We start from the raw sequence: 19,820 nt of genomic DNA, 5'->3' as shown, positions 1-19,820 counted from the left end.
ACCTTTACGTTTATCTAGTCAGCTGCTGTAGTCCCACCTTCAGGTTTATCTAGTCAGCTACTGTAGTCCCACCTTCACGTTTATCTAGTCAGCTACTGTAGTCCCACCTTCACGTTTATCTAGTCAGCTACTGTAGTCCCACCTTCACGTTTATCTAGTCAGCTACTGTAGTCTCACCTTCACGTTTATCTAGTCAGCTACTGTAGTCCCACCTTCACGTTTATCTAGTCAGCTACTGTAGTCCCACCTTCACGTTTATCTAGTCAGCTGCTGTAGTCCCACCTTCACGTTTATCTAGTCAGCTGCTGTAGTCCCACCTTCACGTTTATCTAGTCAGCTACTGTAGTCCCAACTTCACATTTATCTAGTCAGCTACTGTAGTCCCACCTTTACGTTTATCTAGTCAGCTACTGTAGTCCCACCTTCACGTTTATCTAGGCAGCTACTGTAGTCCCACCTTCATTTATTTTGAAAAGGGAGAGCTAGAGGAGAAGCAGGTGGGTGCCTGGGTAATGCCTGACGCTCTACTCTGTTCTACTCTACTCTGTTCTGCCCTGTTCTACTCTGCTCTGTTCTGCTCTACTCTACTCTGTTCTGTTCTAGTCTACTCTGACCTGCCCTGTTCTACTCTGCTCTGTTCTACTCTGCTCTGTTCTACTCTGCTCTGTTCTGCTCTACTCTACTCTGTTCTGTTCTAGTCTACTCTGACCTGCCCTGTTCTACTCTGCTCTGTTCTACTCTGCTCTGTTCTACTCTGCTCTGTTCTACTCTACTCTGTTCTGTTCTAGTCTACTCTGCTCTGTTCTGCTCTTTTCTGTTTTGTTCTACTGTACTCTCCTACTCTGTTCTGTTCTACTCTTCTCTACTCTGGTCTGTTCTGTTCTTCTCTACTCTGTTCGGTTCTACTCTACTCTGTTCTACTCTGTTCTGTTCTTCTCTACTCTGTTCGGTTCTACTCTACTCTGTTCTACTCTGTTCTGTTCTACTCTACTCTGTTCTACTCTGTTGTATGCTGTTCTGTTCTACTCTGTTCTACTCTGTTGTGTGCTGTTCTGTTATACCCTACTCTGTTCTGTTATACTCTGTTCTGTTCTACTCTTCTTTGTTCATATTCTACTCTGTTGTGTGCTGTTCTGTTCTACTCTGTTCTACTCTGTTCTACTCTACTCTGTTCTACTCTGTTGTGTGATGTTCTACTCTACTCTGTTCTGTTCTACTCTGTTCTACTCTGTTCTACTCTACTCTGTTCTACTCTGTTGTGTGATGTTCTACTCTGTTCTGTTCTACTCTGTTCTACTCTACTCTGTTCTACTCTGTTGTGTTCTACTCTACTCTACTCTGTTCTACTCTACTCTGTTCTGTTATACTCTGTTCTGTTATACTCTACTCTGTTCTGTTATACTCTGTTCTGTTATACTCTGTTCTGTTCTATTCTACTCTGTTCTGTTATACTCTACTCTGTTCTGTTATACTCTGTTCTGTTCTACTCTTCTTTGTTCATATTCTACTCTGTTGTGTGCTGTTCTGTTCTACTCTGTTCTACTCTGTTCTACTCTACTCTGTTCTACTCTGTTGTGTGATGTTCTACTCTACTCTGTTCTGTTCTACTCTGTTCTACTCTGTTCTACTCTACTCTGTTCTACTCTGTTGTGTGATGTTCTACTCTGTTCTGTTCTACTCTGTTCTACTCTACTCTGTTCTACTCTGTTGTGTTCTACTCTACTCTACTCTGTTCTACTCTACTCTGTTCTGTTATACTCTGTTCTGTTATACTCTACTCTGTTCTGTTATACTCTGTTCTGTTATACTCTGTTCTGTTCTATTCTACTCTGTTCTGTTATACTCTACTCTGTTCTGTTATACTCTGTTCTGTTATACTCTGTTCTGTTCTATTCTACTCTGTTCTGTTATACTCTACTCTGTTCTGTTATACTCTGTTCTGTTATACTCTACTCTGTTCTGTTCTACTCTACTCTGTTGTGTGCTGTTCTACTCTACTTTGTTCTACTCTACTCTGTTCTGTTCTGTTCTACTCTGCTCTGTTCTGCTCTGTCCTGCTCTGTTGTGTGCTACTCTGTTGTGTGCTGTTCTGTTCTACTCTACTCCGTTTCTACTCTGTTCAAGTCTGTTCTGTTCTACTCTTTTCTACTAGAACTGAGTAGAACAGAACAGAGTAGAAAAGAGTATAGTAGAATACATCTTTTACTCTGTTCTACTTTAGTCTGTTCTGTTCTACTCTACTCTCTTCTGTACTACTCTGTTTTACTCTGTTCTGTTATGTTCTACTCTGTTCTACTCTACTCTACTCTGTTCTGCTCTCTCTCCACTCCATCTGACAAACTGTTTCCTCTGTTTCCATAGCAACCCCAGTCCAATTACTGCCGCTGCACTACACTGGCTCCACTTTGGAAAAAGGGAGCCTCTTCTATGCGTGTGGGTGCGTGTGTGATTGCGTGTCCGTGTGCCTGCATGCTTGTGTGTGTCTATTTTGAAGAACGGTCATGTACGACAGCCCTCTGTCTCTTTATCCGAACGGCTGTGTGTGATGAGGGGCTTGCTACGACTCCCGACTAGAAAACCTCCAGCTCTGGGCATCCAGGCAGAGGGCTTCTGATGTACAGGCTCTCACTCAGTCTCCTCCTCCCCTCCCCTCCCCGTCTGTAAACCTGTCATCCCCACACACACACAAACACAAACACACACACACACACACACACACACACACACACACACACACACACACACACACACACACACACACACATACAGCCCATGTGATTCCTCAGCTGCCACCCTATTGGCTCATACCACCGTGGAATGCGCCCAATCAGGCTTAAACACTGAGATCAACATAAGCGGGGCTGCCTGGTGGTTCTCTCAGACTGGCAGTAGAGAGAGGAGGTAGATATCATCAAGCAAGCAGGCAGGAGGATGAGCATTGCCCTCCGTGACCACGATCGCCACAACGACGCGCCTCACGCCCGTGGCTAGATACCCAGCTAGCTCCGTTAAAATCTGTTAGCACAACTCTATCGTTTTACCAGGGGACCATCTGCTGCTTCTCCCCCCTCCCTCTATCTCTCTATCCCCCTCTCCTTCACCCTCTCTCTTCCTCTCTGCATTCGTTAGCTGCTCCTCTCGTCTCAGTGCGTCCAAGGTTTTGCCGTCAGTCATTCTGGAGCGCAGCAGCTGCAGCCATGGAGTTAACAATTACATGTAAGTACAAGAAACTGGCTGATGTGCTTTTCCCACATCTAGAGAGGGAGGGAGAGGAGAGAGTGGGCTTTGGCTGCTGACTGCCGATTAGCATGGAGGGATGGAGAGAGGAGTGGAGGAGAGGTGGGGGTTTGTATTGTTGCCTGGCTGCAGAGAGGAGAGCAGAGAGGAGAGCAGAGAGGAGTGGAGGAGAGGTGGGGGTTTGTATTGTTGCCTGGCTGCAGAGAGGAGAGAGCGGAGAGGAGCAGAGCGGAGCGGAGAGGAGGAGAGCGGAGAGGAGAGGAGGAGAGCAGAGCGGAGAGGAGAAGAGGAGAGCAGAGCGGAGAGGAGCAGAGAGGAGGAGAGCCGAGCAGAGAGGAGGAGAGCCGAGCAGAGAGTGGAGAGGAGAGCAGAGCATAGAGTGGAGAGCAGAGAGTGGAGAGGAGAGCAGAGCAGAGAGTGGAGAGGAGAGCAGAGCAGAGAGGAGAGGAGAGCAGAGCAGAGAGTGGAGAGGAGAGCAGAGCAGAGAGTGGAGAGCAGAGAGTGGAGAGCAGAGCAGAGAGTGGAGAGGAGAGCAGAGCAGAGAGTGGAGAGGAGAGCAGAGAGTGGAGAGGAGAGGAGAGCAGAGTGGAGAGGAGAGGAGAGCAGAGTGGAGAGTGGAGAGGAGAGCAGAGCAGAGAGTGGAGAGGAGAGCAGAGCAGAGAGTGGAGAGGAGAGCAGAGCAGAGAGTGGAGAGGAGAGCAGAGCAGAGAGTGGAGAGGAGAGCAGAGCAGAGAGAAGAGCGGAGCAGAGAGAGGAGGAGAGCGGAGCAGGGAGAGGAGGAGAGCGGAGCAGGGAGAGGAGGAGAGCGGAGCAGGGAGAGGAGGAGAGCGGAGCAGAGAGAGGAGGAGAGCGGAGCAGAGAGAGGAGGAGAGAGGAGGAGAGCGGAGAGGAGAGAGGAGGAGAGGAGAGAGAAGCAGAGAGGAAGAGCGGAGAGGAGGGGAGAGCAGAACAGAGAGAAGGAGAGCAGAGAGGAGGAGAGCAATGCTCATAGTACAGATGGGGCAGTGCTGTGCTGGGTAGCCTAAGCCTGCCTGTGTGTGTGTGTTTGTGACTCTGTGAGGCATAATCAGGTTAGAGCAGCCCATCTCAGCCTTCTGATTAAAAGCTCCCAATCACAGATCCTACATCTGTCTCTCTGAAGCCGTCTATCTGAACACAGATCCTACATCTGTCTCTCTGAAGCCGTCTTTCTGAACACAGATCCTACATCTGTCTCTCTGAAGCTGTCTTTCTGAACACAGATCCTACATCTGTCTCTCTGAAGCCGTCTTTCTGAACACAGATCCTAAATATGTCTCTCTGAAGCTTTCTTTCTGAACACAGATCCTAAATATGTCCCTCTGAAGCTGTCTTTCTGAACACAGATCCTAAATATGTCCCTCTGAAGCCGTCTTACTGAATACAGATCCTAAATATGTCTCTCTGAAGCCGTCTTTCTGAACACAGATCCTACATCTGTCTCTCTGAAGCTGTCTTTCTGAACACAGATCCTACATCTGTCTCTCTGAAGCCGTCTTTCTGAACACAGATCCTACATCTGTCTCTCTGAAGCCGTCTATCTGAACACAGATCCTAAATATGTTTCTCTGAAGCCGTCTTTCTGAATACAGATCCTAAATATGTCTCTCTGAAGCCGTCTTTCTGAACACAGATCCTACATCTGTCTCTCTGAAGCCGTCTATCTGAACACAGATCCTACATCTGTCTTTCTGAACACAGATCCTAAATATGTCTTTCTGAATACAGATCCTAAATATGTCTCTCTGAAGCCGTCTTTCTGAACACAGATCCTAAATATGTCTCTCTGAAGCCGTCCTTCTGAATACAGATCCTAAATATGTCTCTCTGAAGCCGTCTTTCTGAACACAGATCCTACATCTGTCTCTCTGAAGCCGTCTATCTGAACACAGATCCTACATCTGTCTCTCTGAAGCTGTCTTTCTGAACACAGACACCACATAGGAAGTGGTGGCTATAGTACACATTGTTGTGAATAATATTTAGCATTATCTACCACACCTAGGTTCCTAGAAATAGAGGAATGGACTACTACTATCCATCATACCAGGCTCTGCTAACATTACAAATGTAATAATTCTTTAATATTTAACATTGTCATTGACAGATATATAAAACAATTAGATGATGATATTTTATTTTGTAACTATTTCCTATTTGGTAACTATTTCCTCCAATGTTGGGAAAGGGTTCGTAAGTAAGCATTTCACGGTAAAGTCTCCACCTGCTTTATTCGGTGCATGTTACAAATACAACTTGATTTGAGATGGTTACTGTAGCTATAGCTACCCCCCAGGATAATCTGCATTGTCTGGAAGACTCCATTCATGTTTGGCCTTGTTGGATTATGCAAATAGAAATCCTCACAGGGCTGGATAATTACTGGTGCTGGGCTGCAGGCAGGCCTTCTCCTTGACCTATTGTCTCCCTGCTGCTGTGCTAGCATGTTAGGATGTGGCCTCTTGTGTCCACTGAGTATATTCTAATGGCGTTTAGTACACTACATGACTGAAGGTTTGTGGACATCTGCTTGTCCAACATCTCATTCCACAATCATGGGCATTAATATGGAGTTGGTCCCCTCCTTTGCTGCTGTAACAGCCTCCACTGTTCTGGGAAGGCTTTCCACTAGATGTTGGAACATTGCTGTGGGGACTTGCTTCCATTCAGCCACAAGAGCAGTAGTGAGGTTGGGCACTGATGTTGGGTGATTAGGCCTGGCTCGCAATGAGAGTTCCAATTCATCCCAAAGGTGTTCGATGGGGTTGAGGTCAGGGCTCTGTGCAGGCCCCTCAAGTTCTTCAACAACGATCTCGACAAACCATTTCTGTATGGACCTTGCTTTGTGTACGGGGGCATTTTCATGCTGAAACAGGAAAGGGCCTTCTCCAAACTGTTGCCACAAATTTAGAAGCACAGAATTGTCTAGAATGTCGCTGTATGCTCTAGCGTTAAGATTTCCCTTCACTGGAACTAAGGGGCCTAGCCCGAACCATGAAAACAGCCCTTGACCATTAACAGCCCTCCTCCACCAAACTTTACACTTGGCACTATGCAGGTAGTGTTCTCCTGGCAAACCCAGATTCGTTCGTTGGACTGTTAGATGGTGAAGCGTGGTTCATCACTCCAGAGAACGCATTTTCACTGCTCCAGAGTCCAATGGCGGCAAGCTTTACACCAGTCCACCGTCGCTTGGCATTGCACATTGTAATCTTAGGCTTGTGTGCAGCTGCTCCTCCATGGAAACACATTTCATGAAGCTCCTGACGAACAGTTCTTGTGCTGACGTTGCTTCCAGAGGCAGTTTGGAACTCGGTAGTGAGGGTTGCAACCGAAGACAGACGCAATTTTAGCACTCGGCGGTCCTGTTCTGTGAGCTTGTGTGGCCTACCACATCGCGGCTGAGCCGTTGTTCCGAGACGTTTCCACCTGACAATAACAGCACTTACAGTTGACCGGGGAAGCTCTAGCAGGGCAGACATTTGACTGACTTGTTGGAAAGGTGGCATCCTATGACGGTGCCACGTTGAAATTCACTGAGCTCTTCAGTAAAGCCATTCTACTGCCAATGTTTGTCTATGGAGATTGCATGGTGGTGTGCTCGATTTTATACACCTGTCAGCAACGGGTGTGGCTGAAATAGCCGGATTGCCTAATTTTGAAGGAGCCACTTTTATTGTTCATATGGAGCTGGGCTCCATATCAACAATAGAGGGAGGTAGTTAAGCTTAGCCTAGGTGTCATCTCAGAGATGGATGTGGTGGACTGGAGGTAGCTGTAGTGGTGGTGAATGTATGTTTCTAGCTTTGAGAGTCAGCTAGCTAGCGCAGTGAGATAGAGCACAGCCCATCACCTCCCCATAAACCTTCAGTCCATCTCCTCGCCTCAAGCAGTCATTTCAGTCAGGTGTGTGTGTGTGTGTGTGTGTGTGTGTGTGTGTGTGTGTGTGTGTGTGTGTGTGTGTGTGTGCTCTGCCTGACACTGACAGAATCTGCTCGTTATTGAACAAAAGTCACCTAACCTTCAGTCAGTCTCTCTTCCAGCACAGAGATCACCAGACATTCTCATTCCAGGCAGGTTTTCTCCCTCCCTCCTACATTCTCTTTTTCCATCCCTCCATCATTCTTTTCCTCACATAACGTATACACCCACTCTACCTCCTCTACCTCTCTCTACTTCTCTCTACTTCTCTCTACCTTTACTTCCTCTGCTACCTCTACTTCTCTCTACCACTCTACCCCTCTCTACCACTCTCTACCTTTCTCTACCTTCATATATCTATATCTCTTTCTCTTGCCCTTTCTCTCTTTTTTATCCACCCCTTTACACCCCCTCTCTCTACCTCTCTCTGAACCTCTCCCTGTTCCTGCCTTTTTTTGTGATGTCAGACAAGCTATTTTTATCCCATCTGCCTGTTTGCCTTGCCTCCTTCCACCCTGACAAGGTTTCCCTATCCGGTGTGTGTGTATATATATATATATATATATATATATATATATATATATATATATATATATATATATATATATATACACACACACAGTACCAGTCAAATGTTTTGTCACACCTACTCAGGGTTTTTCTTAATGTTTTACTATTTTCTACATTGTAGAATAATAGTGAAGATATCAAAACTATGAAATAACACATATGGAGTAAACAAAAAAGTAGAAAATAAATCAGATTCTTCAAAGTAGCCACCCTTTAACAGCTTTGCACACTCTTGGCATTCTCTCTACCAGCTTCCCCTGGAATGCTTTACCAGTCTTGAAGGAGTTCCCACATATGCTGAGCACTTGTTGCCGGCTTTTCCTTCACTCTGTGGTCCAACTCATCCCAAACCATCTCAATTGGGTTGAGGTCGGGTGATGGTGGACGCCAGGTCATCTGATGCAGCACTCCATCACTCTCCTTCTTGGTAAAATAGCCCTTACATAGCCTGGAGGTGTGTTGGGTCATTGTCCTGTTGAAAAACAAATGATAGTCCCACTAAGAGTAAACCAGATGGGATGGCGTATTGCTGCAGAATGCTGTGGTAGTCATGCTGGTTAAGTGTGCCTTGAATTCTAAATGAATCACAGACAGTGTCACCAGCAAAGCACCCCCACACCATCACACCTCCTCCTCCATGCTTCACGGTGGGAACCACACAGGCAGAGATCATCCGTTCACCTACTCTGTATCTCACAAAGGCATGGCGGTTAGAACCAAAAATCTCAAATTTGGTCTCATCAGACCAAAGGACAGATTTCCACTGGTCTAATGGTCATTTCTTGTGTTTCTTTTCCCAAACAATTCTCTTCTTCTTAATGGTGTCTTTAGTAGTGGTTTCTTTGCAGCAATTCGGCCATGAAGGCCTGATTCACGCAGTCTCCTCTGAACAGCTGATGTTGAGATGTGTCTGTTACGTGAACTCTGTGAAGCATTTATGTGGGCTGCCATTTCTGAGGCTGGTAGCTCTAATAAACTTATCCTCTGCAGCAGAGGTATCTCTGGTCTTCCTTTCCTGTGGCGGTCCTCATGAGAGCCAGTTTCATCATAGCGCTTGATGGTTTTTGCGACTGCACTTGAAGAAACGTTCACAGTTCTTGAACTTTTCCGTATTGACTGACCTTCATGTCTTAAAGTAATGATGGACTGTCATTTCTCTTTTCTTATTTGAGCTGTTCTTTCCATAATATGGAATTGATATTTTGCCTAATAGGGCTATCTTCTGGATACCATCACCACCTTGTCACAACACAACTGATTGGCTCAAACGCATTAAGAAGGAAAGAAATTCCACAACTTATCTTTTAACAAGGCACACCTTTTAATTGAAATGCATTCCAGGTGACTACTGTACCTGAAGCTGGTTGAGAGAATGCCAAGCGTGTGCAAAGCTGTCATCAAGGCAAAGGGTGGCTACTTTGAAGAATCTCAAATCTTAAAATATATTTTGACTTGTTTAACACTTTTTTGGTTACTCCATGATTCCATATGTGTTATTCCAGAGTTTGATATCTTCACTATTATTCTACAATGTAGAAAGTAGTACAAATTAATAAAAACCCTTGAATGAGTAGGTGTGTCCAAACTTGACAGGTACTGTATGTGACAATAAAATATCCCCTCCACCCTCCTTTCAGATACAGGGAGAATGGAGTGATGGGGGCAAAAGAGGGAGGGGAGTGGGGGCATTGCTGTATACCGTGGCCCTAGGGAGCATCTCTCATCTCAGTTAGAGCAGGCAGTCTCCACACGCTGAGAAGGCCAACGCTCTGCACACAAATAATGGCTGGGGAAATCAACAGACATTTACATCAAGCAATCGGCAGCTAGCTATTTGAACAGGGACGCAGCCCAGGGATGTAGATGGATTTCCATGTAGATGTCAGGTTGTGGTAGGGTTTGGATGTGATGTCTGGTGGCACATAGCAATATGACACAGGAGGACATTTAAATGGATGAAGTTTCTGATATAGATTGAATCAGAAGGCTGTGTTGTGTAACATGGGGAGAATAGAGAGTAGCTGTACATGTACAACATGGACTCATGAATGATTGAGTAGACATGGGCAGGGTGTGTGTGTCGTTATTGCCCTTAACGTGAATAGATATCTGCAACCAACACTGCTCTGCTTTAGGACTATAGTGCTGCGTCCCAAATTACACCCTATTCCATACTCAGTGCTCTACTGTTGACCACAGCCATATGAACCCTGTTCAACAGTAGTGCAATGAAATAGTGTGTCATTTGTGATGCGGGCTAGGACACCGATGAGCCCAGATGCTTTGTTACAAAGGGTCCTAAAAGCTGTGTGAAGGGTTATTTTCTTCACCCTGATGACGTGAATCTGTGTGTGTGAAAGATGTGTACTCTGTTTGGCACTGCTTTCAGTGTGTGTGTGTGTGTGTGTGTGTGTGTGTTTTCTCCTTTCCAGTCTACCAGTCATATCAGTCAGAGATGTGGTTTGTGTGTACTCTGTTTGATACTGAACAGTCACCTAACCTGAGGCCATGATGTTTCTCCTTAGTTCACTGTGTCTTCCAAATGGCATCCTGTTCCCTAAATAGAGCACATATATAAACTCAGCAAAAAAACAAACGTCCTCTCACTGTCAACTGCGTTTAATTTCAGCAAACTTAACATATGTAAATATGTTCATAAAAGATTCAACAACTGAGACATAAACTGAACAAGTTCCACAGACATGTGACTAACAGAAATGGAATAATGTGTCCCTGAACAAAGGGGGGGTCAAAATCAAAAGTAACAGTCAGTATCTGGTGTGGCCACCAGCTGCATTAAGTACTGCAGTGCATCTCCTCCTCATGGACTGCACCAGATTTGCCAGTTCTTGCTGTGAGATGTTACCCCACTCTTCTACCAGGACACCTGCAAGTTCCCAGACATTTCTGGGGGGAATGGCCCTAGCCCTCACCCTCCGATCCAACAGGTCCCAGGTGTGCTCAATGGGATTGAGATCCGGGCTCTTCGCTGGCCATGGCAGAACACTGACATTCCTGTCTTGCAGGAAATCACGCACAGAAGGAGCAGTATGGCTGGTGGCATTGTCATGCTGGAGGGTCATGTCAGGATGAGCCTGCAGGAAGGGTACCACATGAGGGAGGAGGATGTCTTCCCTGTAACCCACGGGGTTGAGATTGCCTGCAATGACAACAAGCTCAGTGTGACACACCGCCCCAGATCATGACGGACCCGCCACCTCCAAATCGATCCTGCTCCAGAGTACAGGCCTCGGTGTAACGCTCATTCCTTCGACGATAAACGCGAATCTGACCATCACCCCTGGTGAGACAAAACCGCAACTCATCAGTGAAGAGCACTTTTTGCCAGTCCTGTCTGGTCCAGCGACAGTGGGTTTGTGCCCATAGGCAACGTTGTTGCCGGTGATGTCTGGTGAGGACCTGCCTTACAACAAGTCTACAAGCCCTCAGTCCAGCCTTTCTCAGCCTATTGCGGACAGTCTGAGCACTGATGGAGGGATTGTGCGTTCCTGGTGTAACTCGGGCAGTTGTTGTTGCCATCCTGTACCTGTCCCGCAGGTGTGATGTTTGGATGTACCGATCCTGTGCAGGTGTTGTTACACGTGGTCTGCCACTGCGAGGAAAATTCAGCTGTCTGTCCTGTCTCCCTGTAGCGCTGTCTTAGGCGTCTTGCAGTACGGACATTGCAATTTATTGGCCTGGCCACATCTGCAGTCCTCATGCCTCCTTGCAGCATGCCTAAGGCAAGTTCACGCAGATGAGCAGGGACCCTGGGCATCTTTCTTTTGGTGTTTTTCAGTAGAAAGGCCTCTTCAGTGTCCTAAGTTTTCATAACTGTGACCTTAATTGCCTACCGTCTGTAAGCTGTTAGTGTCTTAACGACCGTTCCACAGGTGCATGTTCATTAATTGTTTATGGTTCATTGAACAAGCATGGGAAACAGTGTTTAAACCCTTTACAATGAAGATCTGTGAAGTTATTTGGAATTTACAAATTATCTTTGAAAGACAGGGTCCTGGAAAAGGGACGTTTCTTTTTTTGCTGAGTTATAAATATTTATTTATATATTTTATTTAACCTTTATTTAACTAGGCAAGTCAGTTCAGAACGAATTGTTATTTAAATGACGGCCTACACCGGCCAAACCCGGACGGCGCTGGGCTAATTGTGCGCCGCCCAATGGGACTGCCAATCACAGCCGGTTGTGATACAGCCTGGATTCGAACCAGGGTGTCTGTAGTGACACCTCTAGCATTGAGATGCAGTGCCTTAGACCGCTGCACCACTCAGGAGCCCCAGAGCTATTGACCAGAGCCCGTTAAAAGTAGTGCACTATATAGGGAATAGGGTGCCATTTGTGATGCAAACAAAGGGATGACATGAGGGAGTTATGTAAAGCATTCTAGCTCACCATAATTAGCCTCTTACAGTAATTTTACATCAAGCAGAAAACGTTCTGACTGTTTAATTGTTTATTTATTAAGGAGCCCAAATGCAATGACAACATTGACACATTGTCCCATGCATTGTACTGTCACCTTAGCTCGCGATAACTGTGATTTTTTTCAAAACTTTGTGTGTGTGAAACAGATGGTACGCTATATAGTACATGATCTGTTCTGTTGCCACGATCAGCTGATTCTTGATGAATACCTTTTTTGACGGTTTCTCTGCATGGACACCTTTCCTTTAAAAATGTTTTCTCTGCATGGACACCTTCCCTTTAAAACTGTTTTCTCTGCATGGACACCTTCCCTTTAAAAATGTTTTCTCTGCATGGACACCTTCCCTTTAAAACTGTTTTCTCTGCATGGACACCTTCCCTTTAAAAATGTTTTCTCTGCATGGACACCTTCCCTTTAAAAATGTTTTCTCTGCATGGACACCCTCCCTTTAAAAATGTTTTCTCTGCATGGACACCCTCCCTTTAAAAATGTTTTCTCTGCATGGACTCCCTCCCTTTAAAAATGCCAACATCATGCAGCAGCAATAAACAGAACCTCGCTGAAGCGTAAGGAATGATCTCTCTGGAGAGCCACACACACACAGACACACACACACAGAAACACACACAGACACACACACAGATGCCAGGATGCATTGACATATATGCTTGCTCCTAGCAGAGAGACTCTCTCTAACAGGTCTCTAGGGGACAAAGAGAGAGAGGGAAAGGCCAGGCCTGTAACACTGCTGCACTGAGAAAGATTCACAAGCCTTTACACTGAAAGAACCAGAAATGCCATCGGAGCCTGTTTTCATAGTGTCTCACAGTAGGAGTGCTGATCTAGGATCAGTTTAGCCTTTTAGATTTATAATGAATAAGATCAAATAGACAGGAGGTACCTGATTCTAGATCAGCTCTCCTTCTCTGAGACGCTTAAAGAATACTGGCCCAGTACTTTATCTTGTGTTAGAACAGTGAGGTTGGATCAGGAATAATGTAGGGGAAAATAATTGAAAGTGCACTCGTGCAGTGACTTACCTACAACATGTAAAGTATATGCCAGTGCCACAACTCATTCTATTCATCAGCATTTCAGAGCTTTCCCGGTACAAAGAAAAAACATGCCTTTTTATGTCTCTCTATCTCGTTCTCTAGTTCTCTCTCTCTCGTTCGTTCATTGTAATTTTCTCAGAAAGAGGGGGATGAATTCTGAATGGGAATGATAATGTGCACCTTCAGAACTGGGTCATGTTCATTAGGGCAGGTACTTTTTAAAAATGTTTTGTGACCGAAGACATAACTGAGCCTTTCCTATTGGACAAGTTCAGGTAGCCCCTTTCCTGTTTCAGTCCGTTTTCTTCGGTATGGTGCTTAATGAACAGAACCCCAAAGTCTGTCAGGCTCACCTCTGTCAAGGTGCTTTGTGAGCAACGCTGCCTGACTGGTTGGTCTTTGAGCGGAGTCTAATAAATTATTCATAATGAGCGCCATGTTGTGAAGGGACCATGTGTTCCTATTAAATGGGATGAATATTCGAGCCGTTAAATAGTGTGAGTGGAGCCTCATGGACAGAACAGAATTGTTTTCCTGCTCAAGACGTGTCATTAAATACTGAATATTAATGACCGTCCCATGGGACTGGGGCTGCCTCTCTAATGGGACCCTATTCCCTAAATAGAGGACTACTTTTGACCAGAGCCTTATGGTATGGGTCCGTTTGGGAGGGTGAATGAGTCACAAACCACAGATATCTGAAAGTAGATAGATGACCTAGTTCTCAACAATTGATGTCATTTTGAATTGAAACCAGGAAGTACTAACAATTTGGTTAAATGAGTCACTCATTGCCTTTCCTGTAGGGATTGAAGTTGTTCCAGTATTATTATGGAAAGCCCCTGCTTGACTTTTAACACACACAAACAGTCTTGTACAGCTAACCTTGTGGTGACACACAATTCAGTCATATTCCAAATACTATTTTCCCTAACCCGTACTCTTACCTTAACCTTAACCCAAAAACCTAAATCTAACCCCAGCTCCTAACTCTAACCCTAAAACTAACCCTAGTTCCGAACGCTAACCCTTAACATAATTCTAACCTTGATCCTAAACCCCCTAGAAATAGCATTTTACCTCGGGGGGACTAACAAATGTCTCCCCCCCCCCCCCCCCCCCCCCACACACACACACAGTCCTTGTCAAAGTTCATCAATGTCACCCCTGTCACTCCTGTCCTGGGCCACACCAAATGGCCATGGTTAATCCACTGGTGTGACAGAATGACAGATCACTTGTAATTACAATTGGAGAATGAATATGAGACTTAATTATGAGCCTGTACACAGACTCAGAGACTGGCAGATGTGTGTGTGTGTGTGTGTGTGTGTGTTTATGCGAGTGTGTGAGAGAATTTTTGATGGAGAACTGTGAGATTGTAATCAAAAGCGTGGATGGGAGGGTTCTAGGACACGAGTGATACATCTGGTCTCCCCGATTTAAGGTTGGTCACTATACAGCTCTCTGTCTGTCTGTCTGTGTCCCTGCCAGTCAGTCAGTCTTGGAGGAGGACAATCAACCCAGATCCGAGGGAAACACTTAGACGGGGAGTAAAGGGGAGTAAATATGGCCTCTTGATGGTGGCGTCTCCCCTTCCTCCTGGAGGAGAACATAAAAACCTACCGGACATACATCTTCTTTAAGGGAGACAGACAGGAGAGGAACAGGAGACATTGGTGTCTCAAAAGTATCCTCCCATCATACATGGCTCTGTTCTTCCAGAGAGGAGAGAGAATAGGATGAAACTGAGTATTTAGGTTTTGTCCCTGTTTTCTTCCCCCTGAAGGCCGAAAGGTGATAAGAGTGTAGAGGAGAGGAGTTTAGTACCTCCACTAGGATATGAAAATAGGCCATTGGAAAGAATGTCACTTTATAGTATTGGCATCTATCCCTGTTGGCTATCTTTCTCCCCCTGTTGACTGGCTGGTGGGTGGGGTGTTAAGTGAGAGTGGAGAGAGGAAAGGGCCTTGATTAGTGACAGGCTTCTGAGTGTCCCAGACACACACTAATTCTCACCTCTGCTTTTTGGGGGTCACTGGCCGCTGAGGAGAATTAGGATTAACAACAATAATGTATGGCGAGACCAACAGTCTAATGGAGAGTTTGAGGTGGGAAGAGTTCAGGGATGTGTTCAGTACAGCATTATTACCTTTCCTATTTCAACATGTTTTCCCTAATGAACATGAGCCTGATGAATACTGTCTACTAAATAGAAGGGAGTAGGGGAGGTCGTACCTCTGAAAACATCTAAACAACAAAAGGTTACGTAATCCTGCTACAGAGGTAACAGAGATGGGTTCAAACGTTCACTGCTCCAGATAACTACCCAGTCGTACTGTATCTGGAAACATGACAGTGTAGTTATTATCTTTCCGTTTCCCCCTCCCTGTCTTTTGTTTGTTTTCCAAGGTCATTGTTATGCCAAGTTTTACTCAGAGCCCTGTGATTACCACAGTGGAACATATTTGTATCCCAGAAGATAAACCTGGATTAAAGAGTGTAATCAGCTGGAAAATTATGATTTTTTGGGGGTCAGGATTTGGTGATGCCACCGGCTTATCGAATCTGGAATTATAAATTGGATAATTCCTTTAATTCCTCTTTGTGGCACTCAATCACAGTATGCATGGATGCCCAAATAGTGGATTTGAAGTAGGGCCATTTCCACTTGTTTCTCTGTGAGCTTATGCCGATTTTTATTTTGAGAGGATTACTCTCCCCCCCCCCCCCCCCCAAAAAAAAATAAAAATCAACAACCTTGAAGCCTTAGTCTAAAGGTTTTTGGGTGCTGTGTTGTCTCTTCTGGTTTCATATTTGTATTCCTTTTGTGATGTCTTGTCTTCCCTCTATCCATTTTTTATTTCTTACCCCTGGCGATGGATCAGTCTTTCTTTGGGAAGATTTCACTAAGCTTTTCGGATCAGAATCCTGCACTATAATCGCCTCTATCCACAGACAACAACAACACACACACACACACACACACACACACACACACACACACACACACACACACACACACACACACAGACTTGTATACTCTTCCTCCCTCTCTCTCTCTCCCCCTCCTTTGTCTCTCTTAATTTCAATTCAAAGGACTTTATTGGTATGGAAAACATATGTTAACATTGCCAAAGCAAGTGAAATAGATAATAAACAAAAGTGAAATAAACAATCATAAATTAACAGTAGACATTACAGTCACACAAGTCAAAAAATATACAGTGGCAAGAAAAAGTATGTGAACCACTTGGAAATACCTGGATTTCTGCATAAATTGGTCATAAAATTTGACCTGATCTTCATCTAAGTCACAACAATAGACAAACACAGTCTGCTTAAACTAATAACACACAAACAATTACACGTTTTCATGTCTTTATTGAACACACCGTGTAAACATTCACAGTGCAGGGTGGGAAAAGTATGTGAACCCTTGGATTTAATAACTGGTTGACCCTCCTTTGGCAGCAATAACCTCAACCAAACGTTGTCTGTAGTTGGGGATCAGACCTGCACAACGGTCAGGAGGAATTTTGGACCATTCCTCTTTACAAAACTGTTTCAGTTCAGCAATATTCTTGGGATGTCTGGTGTGAACCACTCTCTGGAGGTCATGCCACAGCATCTCAATCAGGTTGAGGTCAGGACTCTGACTGGGCCACTCCAGAAGGCATATTTTATTCTGTTGAAGCCATTCTGTTATTGATTTACTTCTGTGTTTTGGGTCGTTGTCCTGTTGCATCACACAACTTCTGTTGAGCTTCAATTGGTGGACAGATAGCCTTACATTCTCCAGCAAAATGTCTTGATAAACTTGGGAATTAATTTTTCCATCAATGATAGCAAGCTGTCCAGGCACTGAGGCAGCAAAGCAGCCCCAAACCATGATGCTCCCTCCACCATACTTCACAGTTGGGATGATGTTTTGATGTTGGTGTGCTGTGCCTTCTTTTCTCTACACAGTGTTGTGTGTTCCTTCCAAACAACTCAACTGTAGTTTCTGTCCACATAATATTTTACCAGTAGAGCTGTGGAACATCAAGGTGCACTTTTGCAAACTTCAGACGTGCAGCAATATTTTGGGGGGATAGCAGTGGCTTCTTCCATGGTGTCCTCCCATGAACACCATTCTTGTTTAGTGTTTAACGTATCATAGACTTGTCAACAGAGATGTTAGCATGTTCCAGAGATTTCTGTAAGCTAGCTGACTCTAGGATTCTTCTTAACCTCATTGAGCATTATGTGCTGTGCTCTTGCAGTCATCTTTACAGGACGGCCACTCATAGGGAGAGTAGCAACAGTGCTGAACTACAAATACCTAGGTGTCTGGTTAGACTGTAAACTATCCTTCCAGATTCACATTAAGCATCTCCAATCCAAAATTAAATCTAGAATCGGCTTCCTATTTCGCAACAAAGCATCCTTCACTCATGCTGCCAAACATACCCTCATAAAACTGACTATCCTACCGATCCTTGCCTTCAGCGATGTCATTTACAAAATAGCCAACACTCTACTCAGCAAATTGGATGCAGTCTATCACAGTGCCATCAGTTTTATCACCAAAGCCCCATAAACTACCCACCACTGCGACCTCACTACATATCCGTCGCCAAACCCACTGGCTCCAGGTCATCTATAAATCTTTGCAAGGTAAAGCCCCACCTTACCTTATCTCAGCTCACTGGTCACCATAGCAACACCCACCCGTAGCACGCGCTCCAGCAGGTATATTGCACTGGTCATCCCCAAAGCCAACACTTCCTTTGGCCGCCTTTCCTTCCAGTTCTCTGCTGCCAATGACTGGATCGAATTGCAAAAATCACTGAAGCTGGAGACTCATATCTCCCTCACTAACTTTAAGCATCAGCTATCATAGCAGCTTACAGATCATTGCACCTGGTCATAGCCCATCTGTAAATAGCCCATCCAACTACCTCATCCCCATATTATTTTTTGTTGTTGCTCCTTTGCACCCCAGTATCTCTACTTGTACATTCATCTTCTGCACATCTATCACTCCAGTGTTAATTTGCTAAATTGTAATTATTTTGCCACTATGGCCTATTTATTGCCTTACCTCCCTAATCTTACTTAATTTGCACACACTGTATATAGATTTTTCTATTGTGTTATTGACTATACGTTTGTTTATCTGTGTTGTTTGTGTCGCACTGCTTTGCTTTATCTTGGCCAGGTCGCAGTTGTAAATGATAACTTGTTCTCAACTGGCCTATCTGGTAAAATAAAGGTGAAATAAATAAATAAAATAAACAACTGCATGAGGGTGTGATTATAGTTTGTTCTAGAATCACAACAGCATGAGGGTGCAACTTCATAACAAAAGGCTGAGATAATCTTACTGGTGAATAGATACACAGGCTAGCTTCCTTTCCTTATCTCCTTTCCTTAATGATGACATTCTGTGCTATACTGTGAATGAAACATACAGTAGTCCACTGTAGTTATTTACTGTACTAATATATAATATGAAACATACAGTACAGTAGTCTACTGTAGTTATGTACTGTAGTTATATATATGAAACATACAGAGTCATATAGTGTAGTTATATATAATAGGAAGCATACTGTACAGTAGGCTACTGTAGTTATATACTGTAGTTATTATATATAATATGAAACATATAGTAGTCTTCTGTAGTTATATACTGTAGTTATATATAATAGGAAGCATACTGTACAGTAGTCTACTGTAGTTATATACTGTATTTATATATAATATGAAACATACTGGAGAGTAGTCTACTGTAGTTATATACTGTATTTATATATAATATGAAACATACTGGAGAGTAGTCTACTGTAGTTATATACTGTATTTATATATAATATGAAACATACTGGAGAGTAGTCTACTGTAGTTATATACTGTAATTATATATAATATGAAACATACTGGAGAGTAGTCTACTGTAGTTATATACTGTATTTATATATAATATGAAACATACTGGAGAGTAGTCTACTGTAGTTATATACTGTAATTGTAATATGCAGGACAGGAGGACAGGAGGTGGTTCTGATAGGAAGCCATTCTGCAGGATGTGGCTATAGCCAGCGGTGAAGGATACAACAGTATCCTGTGTCCTCTGACTTTCTAACTCTGATGTAGTGGCACGCCTCGTGATTCTCTCCCACAGTCTAACAATACGAATGGATAAGCAAGTGTTAGGGATGCGTTGAGTGAATGTTCTCCACTGATGCATGCTGAGTATTACAGGAGGCTAGGCAGTATAAAATTAGCCCCCTTCACTCTGCCCTTTCCCCCTGAGGGAAGATTCACTGGACTGTATTACAAAATGTGCACTGATAAAACCTTCTATGATTTATCTAGTGGGAAGTGGCTCTCCATCCCCTTACCAGCACACATGATGTGCTCCTCTGAACCCATAAACTGGCAATGGAGTTATTCACCATTAGTGACTCAATCCGACGCCCTTGTGTGCCCGTTAGTGTGAGTGGCGCACACGCTTCTGTGTGTGGGTTATTTAAGCAGTAAGGCCCGAGGGGGGTGTGGTATATGGCAAATATATATATGGCCTTCC

General features: G+C 44.3%; 1 protein-coding gene across 8 annotated transcripts in view; it reads left to right on the top strand.

Annotated features, from left to right (window-relative positions):
- Positions 1 to 19,820, top strand: part of LOC115174032 (engulfment and cell motility protein 1) — a 163,580-nt gene that overhangs the window by 124,429 nt on the left and 19,331 nt on the right. Inside the window, exon 1 of one of the 8 annotated variants that reach the window (XM_029732641.1) lies at positions 2,889 to 3,216. The exons of the other annotated variants lie outside the window; for them this stretch is intronic. The gene's annotated coding sequence lies outside the window, so the exon portion shown is untranslated. Of the gene's footprint in view, positions 1 to 2,888; positions 3,217 to 19,820 lie in introns of those variants that run through there. 8 annotated transcript variants of the gene reach the window in all.

This window comes from Salmo trutta, chromosome 34, assembly GCF_901001165.1.
Source record: "Salmo trutta chromosome 34, fSalTru1.1, whole genome shotgun sequence".
NCBI classification, from domain to species: Eukaryota; Metazoa; Chordata; class Actinopteri; order Salmoniformes; family Salmonidae; genus Salmo; species Salmo trutta.
This window is presented reverse-complemented; position numbering and strand designations above follow the sequence as displayed.